The sequence below is a fragment of the Rhinatrema bivittatum genome, chromosome 9, assembly GCF_901001135.1.
Source record: "Rhinatrema bivittatum chromosome 9, aRhiBiv1.1, whole genome shotgun sequence".
Lineage (NCBI taxonomy): Eukaryota > Metazoa > Chordata > Amphibia > Gymnophiona > Rhinatrematidae > Rhinatrema > Rhinatrema bivittatum.
Genome location: NC_042623.1, coordinates 68430728 through 68453428, shown reverse-complemented (window position 1 = coordinate 68453428; position 22701 = coordinate 68430728).

Here is a 22701-nt window from a genome sequence, read left to right as displayed (position 1 = left end):
TATACATACTGAGAAATTGCCCTCACAAGTTTGGAAACAGGGTGTGTAAGAAGAAGATGGTCAAACTCAAGCTGGTTTCACAATATCAAATTGAAGAACTATTTTTGCAAACTCGCTTCATGTTATTATTCTTATTTGCAATTCTGTTGATCTAACATGCTTTGCTGCTAGAACCATAAATTGCCTGGTCTCAGGAAATGGAAGGAAGAGCTGGGAAGGGTAGTTAAACAATTCCTTTATGCAAGCTAAGCTCATTCATGAGCAAGGCCCTTATTAGACTCATTTGAGCAGTCAAGCATTAGTAATTGTGCTAGCGGTGCACTATAATGAATTAACATATGCACAGTACTAGAATATATGAATAGTTCATAAAATGTTAGCATGATTAAGAAAAGGAGTGTGGTTGTCATAAGGTTATAGAAATGTGTCTGTATGTGTGTCAGGGAAGATTGTCTACCATATGGATGGTTGATTAAAAGCTTGTCATTTGAAGAAAAATATATTTCATAATGCAAATTTAAGCTGCAATTGATACAAAAATGTTTGCTGGCTGCTTTTTGTGTGGCTATTTTTTGTCAACATGCTCTAATATTAATCCTTTGCAAACATTTTGGTATCAAATATATTTTTACGAAGTATTGATCCTAAATAGTTTTGTTTGAGGAATATATTAATGAGAACATTTTAGTCTTCCAGATGTTGTTTGGGACATCCTAACTGCAGTACCTTCCAGAAACAGGGAGATTCTGGATTCTCTGAAAGGAGAATTGTTCTGTCAATTGGTAATGGAACCCACATGGGAGGGGTACTTAGCAACAGGGACAGTATTTTTGATGTTTTAGTGGATGATCATCTGTGAACAAGTGACCACTGGATGGTGTGTTTCAATATTAGGTCGCAAGAGAAAAAGGTTCATTCTAAGGCGAAGGTTCTAGACTTCATGAAAACTTTCTCAAAATGGGGAAGTAGCTCATGAAGTCCTTTCCTGGATGAAAAAATCTAGGGGAAGTAGATGGCCAGTGGGCAAAACTAAAAGGGCAATTAACATTTTTGCCATGAATGTAAATAAAGTGAAAAGGAAAAAGTGTCCATTAGTAAAGAAGTAGTTAAAAGAATAAGGAAGAAAAGGTTGGCATTCATAAATTACAAGAGATCGCAGAAAGAGGAAGACAGACGACAATGTCTGGAAAAATTAAGAGAAGCTGGGAAAGTAGTCAGACATACAAAAATTGATTTAAAAGAAAAATAGCAAATACGGTAACACAGGGAGACAAGACTATTTTTTTAGATATGTTAGTGATAGAAGGAAGTGCACCTTCAAAAGGATATAAGCAGGATGAAATTGGTCCAGAGGATGGCTACTAAAATTGTCAGTAGTCTTCGTTCTAAAGCACATGGGGTAGCCTTAAAGATCTAAACATCTGAATCCTAGAGGAAAGGCAATATAGGGGAGATATGATAGACATTCAAATATTTCAAAGGTTTCCATTCACTGAAGATGAACAATTTTCAATGGGAAGGAGGCTTTAGAATAATGGGGTCAATGTGATGAAGTTGAAAGGGGTAGACTCAGGAGTAATCTTAGGAAATATTTCTTTACAGTGAGGGTGGTAGATGTGTGGAACAGCCTCCCAGTGCAAGTGGTAGAGAAAAAACAGTATCTTAATTCAAGAAAGCATGGGATAAATACAGGGGATCTCTAAGGAAATGAGAATTATAATGCTAAATTAATTAGATGGATGGACAGACTAAATGGGCCATACAGTCTTTTTCAGCCATTATGCTTCTATGTTTCTATTGCTTCTGCTTTTCTAACTTAAACTGAGCATTTCATTTTCAGTAATCAAATTTGTGCAGATTTCTGAAACCTTGGAAACAGTACTGCATGTTTTGCACAATCCTTTGTCAATGCATTTTGGTACCTAAGAATATTGTTGTTTCTTGCTTACATCAAACAACGAGAAAGAAATCAGCAGCTTTTGGATACATATTTTTGCTCTAATACACTGGTATACCTAACTATAGCCAGGAACGCTTACCAGAGTGAAGTAAAAAGCAGGCAGTTCTAATCCTTCCGGGCCTTTTAATGTTAGTTAGACCAGCCAATTTTGTACCCTTTCACTAGGAGCTGGTCTGAAATCTTAACGCAAGCACCATCTGTGAGGTATAGTTTTTCTCAGAAAGCTCTTTTGGTAGGGACTTGACTTTTCTCTCCATCTCAGAAATGAGACATTAAAGAGATATAACCCTCCCTTGGTGGAATGCATTGAAAGAAGAGGGACACACAGTTTCCAGGGCCATCCATTACTGTTCCAGAACTCTCTTTCATCAACATGCTTTACAGCAGCTCCTGGAAATGCCTGGGCTCATCTGACAAGGAGATCCAGAATAAAACTGTAAAAATCAGGAATAGCTAAATGAAAATCAAGGCAACAAAAGCTGTGGTTTCATTGTCCATGGTGCAGCCTTTAATCCTTCTCCTCCTTATAAATGAAGCAGTATCCTCTTCTAAAATCCCTTCTCCCTGGAAGGTAGGGTAGTTCTCTTCAACAACCATCATCCCCCCAAAAAAATGGTACATGGAAAAATTCCCTTTTGTTAAAAATTGAATAAGAACTCCAGAATTTCTTCCCAAAACTTGACTCATCTGGCTACATTTTTAGCTGGATAAGTTAGAGGCTGTGAAACAGGCAGGATTTTCAAAACCAAATGTTTGTCCGGCTAAGTCCTGAAATTAGCCAGACAAACCCTTTGAAAATGGACTCCATAGGAGTTACAAGTTGTTGCTCATTGCCTAAATGAAAGCTGGACATGATAGAAACAGCCATTGGCTTGACCACCACGTCACAGCTATCTACTGCATTCCCAGTGACATGCCCCAGAGGGACTTCTTTCCAACTGCATTAAGAGAAAATATTATGTGGTTTTCTAATTTGTGTGTGATCTTGTGGGATTTCACATAATTGATATACCCAGTGGTATGCTAGATTAGTGATGGTTGGCAGGAACAGTGGAATTACCTTACGATCCCAACTTTGTCAGGGGATATGCTAAATGTTGCTTTTTCTTTTCTTTGCTTCAGAATGAATAGAGACCATCACAGTCCTGGTATGAGGCATAAAACAGAAAGTCCTCCCTTTGAGATACCAGAAGAGAAGTTTCATGGATTCCGCAGTGTTCCAGTGATTGGAAAAGACAATCATGGGGTACATCAAGCCTCAAGTTCAACTACATAAGGGCCATTTTGTCTCCTTTTTTGCATTGAGGCTTCTGTTTGGAGGGGTTAAAATGTGAATCTTAATGCAACAGAATATCAATACAGGAGAGATAACTACAGGACAGTACAATATTCATGCATTGCTAAATAAGAAAAATATTTCTCCAGTGTTTGAAAATGCCCTTCATTTCACTATATTCATACTGTATAAAAATAATGAACAATTGAATTAATGTGATTGCACCTGGGGGGGCATTAAAAAAAAAACAGAACAGATGAGACTTTGCCATGGTTGCTGACTTTTCAATAAAAGTTAACACCAACAGAAGTATGGAAAAAGAAACACATTTTCCTTGTTTTTGCAAGGTAACTTAAATAGGGAAAATAACTTGATTGTTAGACCATATGTCTACACCTAAATCTCATGAATATTTATTATGGATATAGAAACATAGAAACATAGAAATGACGGCAGAAGAAGACCAAACGGCCCATCCAGTCTGCCCAGCAAGCTTCACACACTTTTTACTCTCATACTTATCTGTTTCTCTTAGCTCTTGGTTCTATTTCCCTTCCACCCCCACCATTAATGTAGAAAGCAGTGATGGAGCTGCATCCAAGTGAAATATCTAGCTTGATAAGTTAGGGGTAGTAGGGGTAGTAACCGCCGCAATAAGCAAGCTACACCCATGCTTATTTGTTTTACTCAGACTATGTTATACAGCCCTTATTGGTTGTTTTTCTTCTCCCCTGCCGTTGAAGCAGGGAGCTATGCTGGATATGCTTGAAGTATCAGTTTATTCTTCTCCCATGCTGTTGAAGCAGAGAGCAATGCTGGATATGCATCGAAAGTGAAGTATCAGGCACATTTGGTTTGGGGTAGTAACCGCCGTAACAAGCCAGCTACTCCCCGCTTTATGAGTGCGAACCCTTTTTTCTTCTCCCCTGCCGTTGAAGCAGAGAGCTCTGCTGGATGTGTGTAGTATCAGTTTTTTCTTCTCCCCTGCCGTTGAAGCAGAGAACTATGCTGTATATGCATAGAAATTGAAGTAACAGGCTTATTTGGTTTGGGGTAGTAACCGCCGTAACAAGCCAGCTACTCCCCCCTTTGTGAGTGCAGATCCTTTATTCCACATTTCCTCTTGCTGTTGAAGCTAGAACGATGTTGGAGTCACAGTAAGCATGTGTACGTTTATTGAATAAGGGTATTGTCTCCATGCAGTAGCCATCATTCTGGCGAGTCACCCACTCTTCATTGGCGGCCTCTTGACTTTATGGATCCACAGTGTTTATCCCACTGAAAATCATAGGATTCGGGGTCGGGGGGGGGGGGGGGGAAGGTCATGTCAACCAGGTTTGAGAATGTCTGCTGTACAGTATACTTACAAACATACTATCTGTAAAACTACTTTGCTTTTTTGTTCTACAAAAGGCTGGTTCTTTTAAAATGTGTAAAATAAACACATTAACATATTATGCCTGTTTTAGTGTTTTTATGCCAGTCGCTACTAATACAATGATAAACACATTACAAATGCTTTAAAATGCTTTGAGGACCTGAAAGTACATTAAAATAAATTTGCAGTGTATCACCCCCACCTACTATGTAATCAAGTTCCTTTTTTCAGTATAAAATATCAATATGAATTAACTAAAACATCAATATTTAGACCAATGCTGACTTGCAAAATATGTAAATTAGTTAAATAAATACATTTTTTTAACAGAATGGAAACTGAAAATTCAATCAGTTTACATACCTCAATTAACATAAATAAAATTGCTTAGAATTAAGTACAACTATAATATATTTAGGAAATTATAGTGTACATACAGTAAACCATAAAGCATGTAGCTGTCTACTGAATTACTAGGGATCTTTCTCTTCACTTTTTATTTTATTTTTACACGAAAAATAACATTACATAAACAGTAAAGAGACAAAACAAAATATAATACATACAAAAAAAACCACCATAATTTTCCCTCCCTGGACTGTAAAAAAAAAAAAAAAAAGTCCCTACAGCTGGACCCTTCCTCCCTCCTCACCTGCTGTCCAAAAAATGCATAGCAGTAGTTGGGGAACTACCCCCGCACTGCACTTTCTGCCCTCTCTCTTGTCCAAATAAAGGTTCATGAAGGTCAAAGCCTTTTTTGGCCAGGAGGGATGAATAGATGAGAGAGGGATCCATAGACATCACCCTGCCTTTTTCAGATAGCAGATAGGGAATGAAGGAGAGAGGGAGATCTTCCCCAGTTGAAGGATTTTCTTCCTTTTTTTTTCTTTTGTGACAATTGGTGAAAGGGAGAGAGAGAGTTTTGACATTTTGGGAAGCAGATTGATCTGATGGCTATGGGGCTAACTGAAAGGTTTTCTCTTCTAACATTTGGCTGAAGGGAGGAAATGTTGAAGCAGGGGTCCCCAAACTATGGCCCATGGGCCATATCTAACTCCCAGTGCAATTTTGTCTGCCCCCCCCCCCCCCCAAACACTTCCTTACATGTGGCCAAATTAGACCACGAGGCAAGGTTTATTTAATTTTCTTAACCATGTGCAGTGAAGACGGAAGAAGGAACTGCTAATGAGCTCCCCAGTCTATAGTGGCTGAAAAAAGAGGATGTCCTGGTGGGATCCCCAAACCCTGCCAGCTAAAGTGAAGTTCTGTGAGGTAAGCTTTACATATTGGGGGGTCCTCCAATAAGGGCGAGCAGGAAAGGGCGACGGGCAAAAAGGTGCACCATAAAAGGCGCTGCGAAAGAAGAGCGTGATTTATAAGGGCATGATACAAAAAGGCTCACCTTATTAGAGGCGAGGATTGATAAGGGTGTGCCCATCGCACTTTACTGCTCGCTGCTGTTCCCAGAGAGAAAGCCTACCCCCTTTCCCCAGCCCGCCCCATTTCTTTAGTTCGAGAGGGTACATACCGGCCAGTGGTGGGGCCCTCCTGGATTGTTGAGTGGGGGGCATGCGGGGGGCCCCGCCCCACAAAGCTACATTAATGGGGAGGGGGGCGGGCTGAGAGCGACAGTCAAAAAGGTGGCACGTTGGGGGGGGGGCAGGCAGAGGGCAACAGTCAAAAAGGCTGAGCGTCACTCTTATTAAGGCGCATCTTTTTGAGGCACGTCCTTAATAGTCGTCGCCCTTATTAAAATGTGCCTTTCTTCGTGGCGCCTTTTTTGGAGTGCCCTTTTGCCCGTCGCTCTTTCCTGCTCGCCCTTATTGAAGTAAACCAAATATTGGTAGCCTTTTAGTTTAGGCCACGTACTAATTGTCATATCTAGAGATATGTGACTAATCTGTTGTTGAACTGGAACTGCATCTGTGTTTGAGCTCAGCAGAATTTTTGGATTTACCTCAGACCCAGTTGTTTAGAATTTTATCAGTGGGGGACTGGCGATTGCAGTGAGAGAGAGGCTTTCATTAACTTGCCTGGCCGTCGAGGAGAACCTGAATTGCATCCAGCACAGCTGTGGGAATCCCTAGACGCTGACATCATCAGCCAGAGACCGCGAGGATAAAACCCCGTGGTGTAGAAGTGAGTGTGGGACTGGCGATTGCAGTGAGAGAGAGGCTGCCATTAACTTGCCTGGCCGTCGAGTAGAACCTGAATTGCATCCAGCACAGCTGTGGGAATCCCTAGACGCTGACATCATCAGCCAGAGACCGCGAGGATAAAACCCCGTGGTGTAGAAGTGAGTGTGGGACTGGCGATTGCAATGAGAGAGAGGCTGCCATTAACTTGCCTGGCCGTCGAGGAGAACCTGAATTGCATCCAGCACAGCTGTGGGAATCCCTAGACGCTGACATCATCAGCCAGAGACTGCGAGGATAAAACCCCGTGGTGTAGAAGTGAGTGTGGGACTGGCGATTGCAGTGAGAGAGAGGCTGCCATTAACTTGCCTGGCCGTCGAGGAGAACCTGAATTGCATCCAGCACAGCTGTGGGAATCCCTAGACGCTGACATCATCAGCCAGAGACCGCGAGGATAAAACCCCGTGGTGTAGAAGTGAGTGTGGGACTGGTGATTGCAGTGAGAGAGAGGCTGCCATTAACTTGCCTGGCCGTCGAGGAGAACCTGAATTGCATCCAGCACAGCTGTGGGAATCCCTAGACGCTGACATCATCAGCCAGAGACCGCGAGGCTAAAACCCCGTGGTGTAGAAGTGACTGTGGGACTGGCGATTGCAGTGAGAGAGAGGCTGCCATTAACTTGCCTGGCCGTCGAGGAGAACCTGAATTGAATCCAGCACAGCTGTGGGAATCCCTAGACGCTGACATCATCAGTCAGAGACCGCGAGGATAAAACCAAAGGGGCGTGCGCGGCTTAGATCGGCTTTGATCGCCTGGAAACTGTTTTTTTATGGGGCGAAAAAGGAAAGCAAAGTTTGTGACGTCATCTCCTTCACAGCAGATAACCGGACCCATGGACGCTCATGTGAGCAGAGGAGGTATGCCCCGAGGGGACAACGAGGGGGACTTTCTTAATGTCTCCCTAAGTCCCGGCATTAGACCAGCTCCACAACAACCCCCAGGGGAAACAACAGGAAGTTTTTCCGCCGAAGGAGAGGCTGTACAAGTAAGTGACTTTAGTTTACATATAGAGTCACCGAAAAATGCACAACCCACCGGCCCAGAGCTACAACAGCAGGGTGCAGGAATGGGGCCTCTAACGGTCAAATTGGACAGTCCACGGTTGAATACCCTAGATGAGTCCAAAATAACCCTGGGGGATGTGTGGAGGTTGTTGGTTAAATTAGATTCAAATATGATACAGATGAACTCATCCTTTACTGCTATTGCAAATGGTAATAAATCCCTTATACAGGATCAAGAGACACGAATAAATAATGTTGAGACAACCATTAAAGATTTTACATTAGAATTGCAAAATGTAAAGACTTTAGAAAATTACCATACGTCTGATAATGTTGTGTTACATGCTAATTTAGAAAATTTGGAAAATTTTATGAAAGTAAGAAATTTATGATTTGTTATCTTCCCCATTACTAGGTTAATGTCACCCTTAGAAATGTTCTTTAAATATGTTAGAGAGAATTTGGTATGTGAGGAGATGCCTTTAATATCAAAGATTTATTATATTCCGCTGCAAAGTGGAAATATACCTAGAGTGGGAGAGGAGAACACTTTGGGAGTATCAACTTTCTTGGAAGACTCATTAGATATTATTAATAAAAGAACAACGTTGTTGGTATCCTTTGCATTAGAGAGGGATAAAGAGCTCATTTTGGATAAATTCTTTAAAAATAAAGATGTGATGTTCTGTGGACAGAAGGTTTATGTATTCCCAGATGTATCTAGGCCTACCCAGGCAAGGAGGAAAAAGTTTCTATCCTTGAAAGCAAAAGTTATGGAATTAGGTGCGTCCTTTTACTTAAAGTATCCGAGTAAATGTTATATTAACTTTCAAGGGAAGAAATTTGTGTTCGCAGAGCCTTCGCATCTGGAAATATTCTTGAAGGATAAAAATGAGGTTAGTTTGAATAAAATAATACCAACAGTAACATCTGACGAAATGGTCAAAAATTGAAATAAATTAGGCACCCTCTCCTTAATAATTATTATTTTTTATGTTTATATAATGCTTAGTCCCCGCATTATTTGATTTTGAAGACAAATTGTATAATTTCTAAATGAAAGAATATCTTATATGTAAGAGTTATGTTGTCTATCAAAATTCTTGATTATGCACAGAATTGTGAATATTTATGTTTCTTTTTGAAAATCTCAATAAAAGATTCAATTGAAGAATTGTATCAGTGGACCTACAGAAAATCTGACCTAAATCTCTACCAGACCCATCCACTAACTGAAACCACTAAAATCAGTCTCTCCCGTGCCCTGTTGCCATATGCTGATAATCTTTTCCTTCTCCTACCCTCACCCTCCACTAACACCACCTAGACCCTCAACTGATGCAGCCAAGTCTACTTTGTCTCTCTCTCTTGCTGATACTGAGCCTGACCTCTTACTTTTCACTTACCCATTGATACAAGACTAGACAAAAGAATAAAATTAGAGAATATGTCAAAAGACCTATTGTACTATTTTTCATATAATTTTGTTGTTGTTGACATTTTCCCTTCCCGAAATTGAAGGAAATGAAATACTTGAGTGAAAGAGGTACTATTTTAAAACTGGACAAGCAACTGATTTGCAGTCATTTCCACTTTTTTGCCCAACTTTTGCTCGAAACTTAGATCTGGTCTGTAAACTGCTATTATTTATTTAAGACTTTTATATACCGATGTTCCTGTACTAGTACATATCACGTCGGTTTACATAGAACCAAAGTTGGAAATTACATCAAACAAGAGGGTACAGATAACAGGGCTAACTTCGTATGAACTTATAGATAAAGCAGCAAACGACTTAAAATAAAATAAAATTATTATAAATATAAGTATAAATATACAAAATATAAATAAACATAAACATTCAACAAACTTGGATTTACAGCAGACTTGAAAAGCATGAATGCATTATAACATACAGCTTGCGGGGAAATAATGAGATTAAATTATAAGATTAAATGGTTACGGCGTCTGACATCTCGCATCATCGTGAATCTGACCCTGAGGGAGAGACCTTTAAGTGAAGGCTTTTGTGAAAAGCCAAGTTTTGAGCTTCTTTTTGAACGTCCGACTACAAGTTTCTAGCCAAAGGTCTGTGGGAAGGGCATTCAAGTGAGAGGGGCTGGTGGTCGAGAATGCACATTTCTTGAGCGATGACTTGGCTGGAGGTGCATATAAGGTGCCTAAGTAGCTGGATCTGATTGGTCTCGATGATGCGTGGGGACGAAGTGGGTCACTTAGATTTAGCAAAGTTTGGGAATGAATGGTCTTGTGGGTTATGGTTAGTACTTTGAATATTATTCTAAATTTAATAGGGAGCCAGTGTAGGTTCTTTAGAATAGGTGTGATGTGTTCTCCTCTACTAGAGTTGGTAAGAATCCTGGCAGCCGAGTTCTGCAGCATTTGTAATGGTTTGGTGGTGATAGCTGGGAGGCCAATTAGCGGAGAGTTGCAATAGTCAATTTTTGAAAATAGAATAGTTTGGAGGACTGTTCTAAAGTCTTGAAAGTGGAGGAGAGGTTTTAGCTTTTTCAATATGTGTAGCTTGTGACAACATTCTTTCGTAGTGTTTCTGACAAATTTTTTGAGATTCAGCCTATTGTCGATAGTAACGCCAAGGTATCTTACATGAGTGGGGGAGATCATTAGCGGTGTGATTAGATTGTTGGCAGCCTGACAGTTGTCATCCAGAGTGATCAGCATAAATTCCATTTTTGCAGTATTGAGAACTAAGTTAAGGCTAGTGAGGAGGGAATTTATGGACTGTAGACAGTTGTTCCAGAAATTGATGGTGTTGGAGATAGATTCAGTGATAGGCAACAGGATCTGGACGTCGTCGGCGTATATGAAGTGTGTGATCTTTAGACTTGAGAGCAGATGACATAGTGGGAGAAGATAAATGTTAAACAGGGTTGGGGAGAGAGAGGATCCTTGTGGGACTCCAAGAGTGAACTTGACCGGGTGTGATTCCTTGTTGCTTATTCTGACCTTGTATGTCCTATTGTTAAGGAATGATCTGAACCATTCAAGGGCTGATCCTGAGATGCCTATGTCTGAGAGCCGGTTGATGAGGATAAAATGCTTTACAGTGTTGAAAGCTGCAGATATATTGAGAAGTGCCAGGAGGTAGGGGGTCTTTTTCTCCAAGCCGGAGAGGACTCTGTCCATCAATGAGATTAAGAGGGATTCCGTGCTGAGGGATTTGTGGAATCCGAATTAGGCTGTTGTGAGAATCTTGTGGTCTTCTAGCAATTCCAACAACTGTTTGTTAACTATTCTCTCCATGAGTTTGGTGACAAACGGTAGGTTAGCGATGGGGCGGAAATTGGCTGGGTCTGCAGGGTTCAGGTTGGGTTTCTTGAGGAGAGGTTTGAGAGTGGCTAGTTTCAGCGTGTCTGGTACAAGTCCTTGTGTTAGCGAGTGGTTGATGATCTCTGCTAAGGGCTTCGCAATGATGTTTGGGATGGTGAGTAGTAATTTAGATGGAATGGCGTCTATCGGATGAGTGGAAGGTTTCATCTTTTTGAGAATCGATTCAATTTCGAGTAAGGAAGTGAGTTCAAAGGATTCTAGGTTTGCTTCTGGCTGAAGGGGGGGGGGAGTAGAGAGGGGCGGTTCTGTATTACATGTAGCCAGAGGTGCTATTAGCTTGAAGATTTTGTTTTCGAAGAATTGTGCAAGTTCAGAGCATCTGGATTGAGCTTGGTTGTCAGGGATAACTGGTGAAGTGGGTTTTGTGAGCTCTGATACATATGAGAACAGTGCTTTGGCATCGAAGGCAAAATTGTGAATTTTGTGTGCATAATAATCTCTCTTTGTGCGAAGGATGTTGTTTCTGTAGCTGTGCATGAGGGTTTTGTACTCATTTAGAGTAATGTTAGATGGTCTCTTTCGCCATGCGTGTTCTTTTTTTCTCAGTTCTAGTTTGATGTTTTTTAGTTCTTGAGTGAACCATGGTTTTTGTTTTTACAGGATAGGTCGAGCTCTTTAGTTTTTAAGGGCATAGTTTTTCTGCCACCTTGTTTGTGATGCTCTGCCATGTAGAGGTGGCTGTTTCTGTGTCGGAAAGGTCGAGGTTAGTGAGTTCCGATGAAAGATGGGAGGTAAGGTCTATCATGGAGCAAGAGTTCCTGTAATGAATTGAGGTTTTGGTGATTGGTGACACAGGGTTGTCATTGATACAGAAATCTGCTGTGATCATTAGATGGTCTGACCATGGGATAGGGGAGCAAAGAGGCGGGGAAGATAGTGTAAGGCTGGAATTTATGAATATAAGGTCCAGTGTGTGCCCCGCTTTGTGTGTGGGACTTTTAACGATTTGTGAGAATCCCATAGCCTTGAAGGAGGATAGTAGCATTTCGCAGTTGGAGGATAGGGGGATCACATCAGTGTGAAGGTTAAAGTCTCCCAAGATGACTGCTGGGGTGTCATTTTTGATGTGTTTGGCAATGAGCTCAATGAGTGGAGATGGATCCGAATCTAGGAATCCTGGGCGGAGCATAGATTAGACAAATTTGGAGCTGTTTTGAGCTAAAGAGGGCAGCCTCCAGACGGGAGGTATGTATCGAGATCTGTAGGGATAGTCTCAGCTCTTTTTTTGCAGCTAAGCAGAATCCCCCTCCTCTTTTTTTAGGTCTAGGTATTGAATAGATATCATACAGGTGGAGTGGTAGTTGATTTATAAGAGCTAGGTCTGTGGGTTTCAACCAGGTTTCTGTGATAGTACATATATCCGGTTGTGAGTCCAGGAGATAGTCGTTGATTAAGTGTGTTTTTTTATTAGATCATCAAAGGGCAGAGCGACCTGTTTTTTCTAATAAAGCAAAGCTGAAGTTCATTGGATACATGAGTATAATAAGAGAATTATCAAACTTACACTGTTTCTGCTTCTGATTGTTCACAAGATGATGGGTAACAAGTTCCAGAGATAATAAAAAAAAAATGCATCCCAATGGAGATCTCTCTTCTTGCCATATTGTCACTACCTTTAATTCTGCAGCATTGTCATAAACTAGTCATGGAAAGGTAAGAGCTTTTGATTTACTGACCTATAGTTTTTTTATTATTACAGTTAATGTCATGGCAATAAATAACAAAGCAAGAAGCAGGAAATGCTGCATAATAGAGAATGCCTCTGATTTTCCTCAGAAAACAAGAGGAAGGTTTGGCTTTAGGGTAATTTTTTCCTTGAAATATTAATGCAGAGCTGTCTCAGCCTGAATTCATGCAGTGAGGAATGCTTTCTCTGCCTTTAGTTCTATTCACAGATGGATTCCATATTTTTCAGAAAGAAATAACTTTAACTTCTACAGCCAAGGTGAAGGCTCCAAATTCCTATTTATGTGCAGAATAAAATCTCAGAGAGACTCAAAATTGTGTGTTTCATGTGATAAAAATTAAATTGTAGCAGACTGAAAAGATGAATCCAATTATTGAGCAAACCACAATTCAATTGAATATACAAGAGTCAGCCTGAAGAGACAGGGCACCAATATTTATTGTGTCTTTCACAATCAGGACAAAGTAGGACAAACTCCTGTAAGAGCTTTGCCTATATATATATATATAACAGGTCAATGACTGCTGCATGTAAAAGGACAATATTTCTTTTTTCTATAAAATATTGTTATTGATTTTGACAATTCAGACTTTACCAATTCTTTCTGAAGTCTGAGATGTTGATTTTCAAATGGACTTGATTTACTAAGCTGTTTTCCCATAGAAACAAAAAGGGGGAAAAGCATTAGTAAATCAAGCCCATAGGCTTGATTTACTAATGCTAAGGCATTGGCACATGAATCATGTGCCAATGCCTTATTAAGGAAAGGTCCTATCAAGTTACATTTTAATTTTTGCTGTTTTTCCAAGGTCTAGTTTTCCGTTTCAATAATAGTACAGCAGACTGAAATTCAACACATCACAAAGCAAGAACAATGAGAAGGGCTGCATCAAGATATGTATATTAACTCCAATAAGCATATAAGAACATAAGAAGTTGCCATACTAGGTCAGACCAAGGGTCCATCAAGCCCTGGTTTTCAACAGTGGCCAATTCAGGTTACATTCATCTGGCAAGTACCCAAACATTAAATAGATCCCATGCTACTAATGCTAGTAATAGCAGTGGCTGTTTCCTAAGTCAGCATGTTTAATATCAGTTAAGGGACTTCTCCAGAAACTTATCAAAACCTTTTATAAACACAGCTACACTAATTCTCCTAACCATATTCTCCGGCAATGAATTCCAGAGTTTAATTGAGTGTTAAATGAAAATGAATTTTCTCCAATTTGTTTTAAATGGGCTACTAGCTATCTTCATGGAATTCCCCCTAGTCCTTCTATTATCTGAAAGAGTAAATAACAAATTTACATTTACCTTTTATAATCCTCTCATGATTTTATAGACCTCTATCATATCCTCCTTCTGCCATCTCTTCTCTAAGCTGCACAGCCCTAACCTCTTTAGCCTTTCCTCCCCTTTATCATTTTCGTCGCTCTTATCTGTACCTTCTCCTGTGCAACTATATATTTTTTGAGATGCAGTGACCAGAATTGCACTCAAGGTGCGGTCTCAACCATGAAGTGACACAGAGGCATTATGACATCCATCACTTTATTTGCCATTCCCTTCCTAATAATTCCTAACAATCTGTTTGCTTTTCAGACTACCGCAGCACAGTGAGCTAATAATTTTCCTGGGTGGTAACTCCTAATATGGAACCAAACATCATGTAACTACAGCATGGGTTATCCTGATATACATCACCTTGCACTTGTCCACATTAAATTTCATATGCCATTTGGATGCCCAATCTGTTGCGACCGTCGTTCTTCGACTGCTTCGCCCCGCCTACCTCTCACTACTTGCGGCTCCTCCCACACACCTCGGACTACTGGCAGCCACGGTGTCTGTTTGCCATCCTCTCCGGCTTTGGTGCTGCCGCCCTAATCTTTATTTCCACGTTGGTGTGAGCCTCAGCGGCATCCCCCTGATATGACGTCATGCTGCCCGAATATTTAAGCCTACAGTATTTGCTAGCTTGTTGAATTAGCAACGGATACTCTACGGATGGAATTTGCTCTCCGTACCGAAGCTGCTCTGCCACTCCAGCGTTATCTGGAACTCTTACACCCTTCGGGGTTGCTAACGGGGTACCTGCTGCTCGGGGGCCTCTTCTGCTTCTTTCAGGTGCTAACAGGAAACCGGTACTCGCTTCTCGAGGGCCCATGTTCCCTGAGTCGCTGCCTGCATCTTCAAACCTTACTACTTGGAAGAATTTGCTACAGACACCATCAGTGAGTACTACTATCATCCACTCCTCAGAGCTGTCTCCCTGGAACCAGGTACTCACTCCTCAAGGGCCTGCCCTCTGTTCCAGTGCCAGACCTCTCGTCTAGTGGAATCTCTGTCACTGCTATGTGAGTACAATACAACTGAGTCTCTCTGGTCTAAAGGATCAGGTACTCGCTCCTCGAGGGCCTGCTCTTCCTGTCTCGGAGCTTCTCCTAATTCTACCTGGGACTCTGAATGCTTCTTATTGTGTACTCATAACTCTCAGTCTCTTTCCACTACAGCACAGCCTAGCAGAGGATTCGCTGTTCCAGCGTTCTGAGGGAGACGTGCCCAGCCAGGCTTAACATCTACTACTCACTACTGCCACCTCTGGTGGTTTCCAAAACTGTTTAATAAAAGATTCAAATCTGTGTTTGTGTGTCCAGAGTCTAGCCTGACACTGTGGTCCCTCACGGGACTGCCCCCCGGTCCCTCACGGGACTGCCCCCTGTGGGCTTGGTCAGCTGCCACAGTGTCCAAGGATCCACCCAAACATCAATAACCATAACAGATTGCTAACTCCATGGATCCGGCTCAGCTCAATGCCTTGCAGGCCATTCAAGGCCTGGCCCAGCACATTGCTGAACAACAAGACGCATTGGAAAAACTCACTACTGCATTTCATCAGCTGCACGCACAGAAGAATCAAAGCTCTACTTCCAGTAATGAAGGTCAGTTACCTGAAGTAACTGTAAAGACTACTGTGCCTCTTGCTGCTCCAGTATGTTTCTCTGGAGAGATTCAGAGAACTAGAGGCCTCTTAAAAAAAGTGTTGCATGCATTTTGCATTACAACCTTCTCACTTCCCTACAGCCTATGCCAAGACTATTTACATTCTAAGGCCCTTTCTTGGGCTTCCTTGCTGTGGGAACACAAAGACCCTATGCGTCAGGATAATCACAGATTTATGGATTTGTTCAAATCCATTTTTGATGATCCTGCCCGACACACTGTTGCTGGTTCTGATTTGGTGGACCTGAAGCAAGGCAACCGACCACTGGCTGATTTCGCTGTAGAGTTCAAGACTCTTGCAACTAAGTTACTTTGGGACCCTAGATGCCTGAAAACTCTCTACTTCAGAGGTCAGGATTCCCGCTTGAAGGACGAGCTGACCGCTCATGAGAAACCTGACTTGCTGGATGAGCTAGTCGCCTTAGCTACTAGAATTGATCTCCGGCTTCGTGATAAGGTGCAAGAACTCAAGCCTGATAAAGGACCTGTTCAGAAAGAAGTTCGTGCTAAGCCTGCACTCAGGGTGGTTCCTGTAATGCCTGCTGCCAGTGGTGAAGAACCGATGCAACTTGGTCGCAGTCACCTGACATCCACAGAGAGAAGACTTCGGAAGAGGAATGGTTTGTGCATGTACTGTGGACAAGCTGGTCATGCAGTCCAAACATGCCCCATATGTCCGGGAAATGGACAGGCCTAAGTCCTGTGGGAGAACTTTACTTAGGCCTTACTATGCCCTCTCCTCCGCTCTCTCTCCCTGTCTCGCTGATCTGCGGACCTTTGGAATTCCATACCCTTGCCCTGGTGGACTCAGGGGCAGGAGGTAATTTTATTCTACGACAATTAGTGGAACACTTGAGGATTCCCCTCGCCAATTTGAAGACTCCACTACTCTTATCATCTATACATGGAGAGCCATTACTGGGTGATGTTATCTGTTGTACTGAACCGGTATCCCTCCACACCAGAGCCCTCCATACAGAGTCAATTTCCTTCTTTGTGTTAGAGAAGGCCATGCACCCAATTGTTCTGGGGTTACCCTGGATGCAGCTGCACATGCCACAATTCAACTGGGCTATGTTGGAACTCTCCTGTTGGGGCACAGAATGTCATGGCAAATGCCTAAAGGAGGTCTCTCCTATTCTCTGCATGCCTACAACTCCAGTGATGCCAGGACTGCTGCCTCAGTATGCATCATTTCATGATGTTTTCTCCAAAGAAGCTGCTGACATCCTTCCACCACACAGATCTTATGACTACACAATAAGACTGAAAGCTAATGCTGAACCTCCTAAGGGTCGTGTCTACCCACTGTCAGTGGTAGAGAACAATGTCTGAGTACATTGAGGAAAACCTGCAAAAAGGTTTCATTAGACCGTCTAAGTCTCCTGCAGATGCAAGCTTCTTCTTCGTAGGGAAGAAGGATGGCACTCTGTGTCCTTGTATCGACTATCGAGGTCTGAATGAGATCACGATTAAAGACCAATACCCCTTACCTCTGATCTCAGAGCCAAGATATTCTGAAAACGTGACCTAAAAGGAGCCTATAACTTGGTTCGCATCCGCGATGGCGATGAGTGGAAAACAGCTTTCAACACTTGAGATGGCCATTTCAAATATTTGGTAATGCCCTTCGGCCTATGCAACGCTCCTGCTGTGTTTCAGAACATGATGAACGACATTCTGCGGAACCTTCTGTACAAAAGTTCGTTGTTTACCTAGATGACATCTTGATATTCTCACAGGATATGTCTACTCATCTAGCAAATGTCAAACAAGTATTGCTGAGACTTCAAGAACATTGCCTCTTCGCCAAATTATCAAAGTGCGAATTTCACAAAGAGTCTGTGCCTTTTCTTGGCTATATCGTCTCCTAACAAGGCTTCTGGATGGATCCCCAAAAATTAGAGAGTATCAAGAATTGGTCTCAACCTACCAGTCTGAAGGCCCTGAGACAATTTTGTGGGTTCACAAATAACTATAGAAGCTTTATAAAGAACTATTCTTCTTTGACAGTGCCCTTAACTGCAATGACACGGAAAGGGGCCAATGCTTCTAAATGGTCTGCAGAGGCCATTTCCGCATTCGAGAAGTTAAAGACTGCCTTTTCCACTGAGTCATGTCTGTGTCACCTGGACCCCAATAGACCCTTCATCGAGGAGGTTGACACTTCAGATGTTGGAGCAGGGGCCGTGTTAAGCCAAACTGGAGATTCTAAAGCCTTACATCCCTGCTCCTTTTTCTCACGACGCTTTTCTCCTGCAGAGAAGAACTATGGGATCGGAGATAAAGAGCTCCTGGCTATTAAACTGGCATTCGAGGAATGGCGGCCTTGGCTCTAAAGCACCTAACATCAAATTACCGTATTCTCGGACCACAGGAATCTAAAGTATCTCCGTCATGCGCAACATCTTAACCACAGACAAGCCAGATGGTCCTTGTTTTTTAATCGCTTTGACTTCGTGCTCAAATATCGTCCTGGAGACAAGAATACCAGAGCTGATGCCCTGTCATGCTCTTTCCTCTCTGAGGATGTTCCTGAAGAATCTCAGCACATCATCAACCTGAAGAAAGTCATCTTTGCAGCTACCCATTCTGTGCCTGCCAGTAAAACAATTGTGCCTAAGAACCTCAGAAAGAAACTTCTATACTGGTCTCATGATTCCAAACTGGCTGGCCATCCTGCTGCCATCCAGCAGCCATATCCTGCTGAAATTACAGAAGTACTATTGGTGGCCTACTATCAAGGAAGACACATATTCCTATGTAGCATCATGCTCCAACTGTGCCAAACATAAGTCTACTTCTGGTCAGCCTTGGGGATTGCTTCAAATGCTGTCAGTTCCGAACAGCCATGGACTCACATTGCTACTGACATTGTAGTTGACCTACCTCTTTCTGGTGGAATGAATACTATCTGGGTGACGGCTGACCGTTTTAGCAAGATGTCTCATTTCGTGGCGCTGTCTGGCTTACCCTCAGCCTTGGATCTTGCGAAGCTCTTCATCGTACACATCTTTCGCCTTCATGGCCTACCGAAGCACATAGTCTCAGATAGATGATCTCAATTCACGGCAAAATTCTGGAAGGCTTTGTGCAAGCTTTTTGACATCTCTCTGGATTATACATCTGCCTATCATCCACAATCTAATGGCCAAACTGAAAGGATGAATAGGACCCTAAAACAGTTCATTCAGGCCTATGTGAGTTGCCGTCAGAATAACTGGACCAAGCTGTTACCATGGGCTGAATTCGCCATTAATTCACATCCAGCATCATCCACTGGATCAACACCATTTGAAGTGGTTTATGGACATTTACCTTCAACGGCACTGCCACTGAAGCTCTCAGTGTCGTCTCCAGCAGCTCAATCAACTGCTGATGATATCCATCAATTATGGACTCAGATTAAAGTATGCTAATCAAAGTGAGTGATCGAGCAAAGAAGTCCTACGATGCTCACCATTCTAAAGTGCCTGTGTTTCAACCTGGTGACAAAGTCTGGCTATCAACTAAGCATCTGAGACTAAAGTTACCCTCCACTCGATTTGCTCCTCAATACGTTGGACCATTTCCAATCCTCCGACGTCTTGGCAATATTACATACAGTCTGAAGCTACCGCCTGGATTGAAAATCCACAATGCATTCCACATTTCACTTCTGAAACCACTCATTCTCAGTGAGTTCTCATCCAAGTCTCCTGAACCAACTTCTATCAACACAGAAGAAGACCTTGAATATAAGGTTGAAGCTATTCTAGATGTAAGAAGACATGGAAAAACTTGGGAATACCTTCTGTCTTGGGAAGGTTATGGTCCCGAAGAAAATTCTTGGGAGCTGATGGCTAATAACCTGGATAAAGAGATGCTTCTTCAGTTTCACCAGATGCATCCTCAAAAACCAAGACCTGGTACAAGAGTTGGAGTTCGCCCTTTGAAGGGGGATACTGTTGCGACCATCGGTCTTTGATGGCTTCGCTCTGCCTACTTCTCACTACTTGCGGCTCCTCCCGCTCACCTCAGACTACTGGCTGCCACGGCGTCTGTTTGCAGTCCTCTCTGGCGTCCCCGGAATGGCGTTGGTGCTGCCTCCTGCCATGCTCCTCCAAGGTACCTTAGGGCGCGTGCGCACATGCCGCCCTCATCTTTATTTCCACATTGGCGTGAAACTCAGGGGTATGCCCCTGATATGATGTCACGCTGCCTGGATATTTAAGCCTACAGTATTTGCTAGCTCATTGAGTTATCAACGGATACTCTATGGATGGGATTCGCTCTCCGTACCGAAGCTGCTCTGCCACTCCGGCGTTATCTGGAACTCTTACACCCTTTGGGGTTGCTAATGGGGTACCCGCTCCTTGGGGGCCTCTTCTGCTTCTTTCAGGTGCTATCAGGAAACTGGTACTCGTTCCTCGAGGGCCCATGTTCCCTGAGTCGCTGCCTGCATCTTCAAACCTTACTACTTGGAAGACTTCACTAACAGTTTCCATCTGTGAGTACAACTACCATCTATTCCACAGTGCTGCTTCACTGGAACCAGGTACTCGCTCCTCAAGGGCCTGCCCTCTGTTCCGGTGCCAGACTTCTTGTCTAGTGGAATCTCTGTCACTGCTACATGAGTACAATACAACTGAGTCTCTCTGCTCTAAGGGATCAGGTACTCGCTCCTCAAGGGCCTGCTCTCCCTGTCTCAGAGCTTCTCCAAATTCTACCTGGAACTCTGAATGCTTCTTATTGTGTACTCATAACTCTCAGTCTCTTTCCACTACAGCACAGCCTAGCAGAGGATTCGCTGTTCCAGCGTTCTATGGGAGACCTGCCCAGCTGGGCTCAACATCTACTACTCACTACCACTACCTCTGATGGTTTCCAAAACTGTTTAATAAAAGATTCAAATCTGTGTTTGTGTGTCCAGAGTCTAACCTGACACTGTGGTCCCTCACAAGACTGCCCCCGTGGGCGTGGTCAGCTGCCACAGTGTCCAAGGATCTACCCAAACAATAACCATAACACAATATTCCAGTCTCGCAAGGTCCTCCTGCAATTTAACACAATCTATGTGTGATTAAATTATTCTGAATAATTTTGTGTCATCTGCAAATCTGATCCCTCACTTATTGTATCCCTTTCCAGATCATTTATAAATATATTGAAAAGCACCAGACAAGTACAGATCCCTGAGCTACTCTACTGTTTACCTTTTTCCACTGAGAAAATCACCCATTTAATCTAACTCTCTGTTTCTTGCCTTTGAACCAGTTTACAATCCATGAAAGGACATCGCCTCCTATCCCATGACTTTTTAGTTTTCTTAGAAGACTCTTTTGAGATACTTTGTCAAATGCCTTCTGAAATCCAAATAGACAACATCAATTGGTTCACCTTTATCCACATATTTATTAACCCCTTAAAAAAAAAAGTAGCAGATTTGTGTGGCAAGAATTCTCTTGGGTAAATCCATGCTGGCTGTGTCCCATTAAACCATGTCTTTGTATTTGTTCTGTTTTTGTTCTCCAGAATAAAACTAAATGTGGGTCTAGATTCACATTTTGCTATAAAATTGAGAAAAATAATGCCTGTGATAAAAAAGGGGGTGGGTTAGTGTAATTTTCCAACTATTTTACTGCAACATGAGTTACATTTATTGCACCTGTGATATATAAATATCACATGGAGAGAGAGAGAGAGAAAAAGAAAGAGAGAGACAGACTCTTTATAAGACTTGCATTTAAGTAAACTATTTATACCACTGTTAGAGGGGCCACTAGCAACTCGGGGTGAGGTTTGGGGAGTGGGATGGGTTCTGGGGGGGGTGGGGGTTTACATGCACAGTGATATATATGAACAGATCAGTTACCATCAGTGAAGATTTTATGTGATTTGGAGTGATGAAAGGTATGCAAATATGAGAATAGCACAATGTACTCTCGACCTAGCTTGATGCACTATATAGCTAGCTGCTATCTCTGTGCACCTTTCATCACTCCAAATCAAATAAAATCCCCAAAGGCTCTCTCTCTCTTTCCCCCCTCCCGTCTCCAACGCGGGCATAAAACCAGGAAAAAATGTGTAGTTATTTCCAGCATTAAAACCCGCGATAGTGTGTATTACATTATCGCATGCAATGCTAAGCACCCCTCATTTTAATGTATTCTGCCCTAACTCCACCCAGTGCAGAAAAATTCTAAGATTTGCATATGCATCTCACAACGTGTTATTTATCGCGGGCGTTATGGCCTTAATGAGATTTGATGAATGACCCCCTTGTCTTGCTTTTAATCTACACCAAAACTGTGGAGTAAACAGCTCACACATGTAGATTAATATCAGAACAAAGAGATGTGTGGCACAATAAATGTATAACTATTGAATACATATATCCACAACGTTAGTTTTGCTAAAGCCAACAGGAAAAACACTTAAATTACAGTATTAGGGATGTGAATCGGGCTTCGGATGATTGAAAATATCGGACGATATTTTCAAAATCGTCAGAAATCGGGGGCTCCCCCAAAATGATAGGAAAACTCCACAATATTGATCGTGGGGGTTCTCTTATCATTTTTGGGGAGGGTGGGAAAAACGGCGCACAAAAATAACCCCTAAAACCACCCCGACCCTTTAAAACTAATCCCTTAGCTTCCCCCACCCTCCCGACCCCCACAAAAAACATTTTACAGGTACCTGGTGGTCCAGTGGGGGTCCCTGGAGCGATCTCCCACTCCCGGGCCGTCGGCTGCCACTAATCAAAATGGCGCCGATGGCCCTTTGCCCTTACCATGTGACAGGGTATCCGTGCCATTGGCTGGACTCTGTCACATGGTAGGAG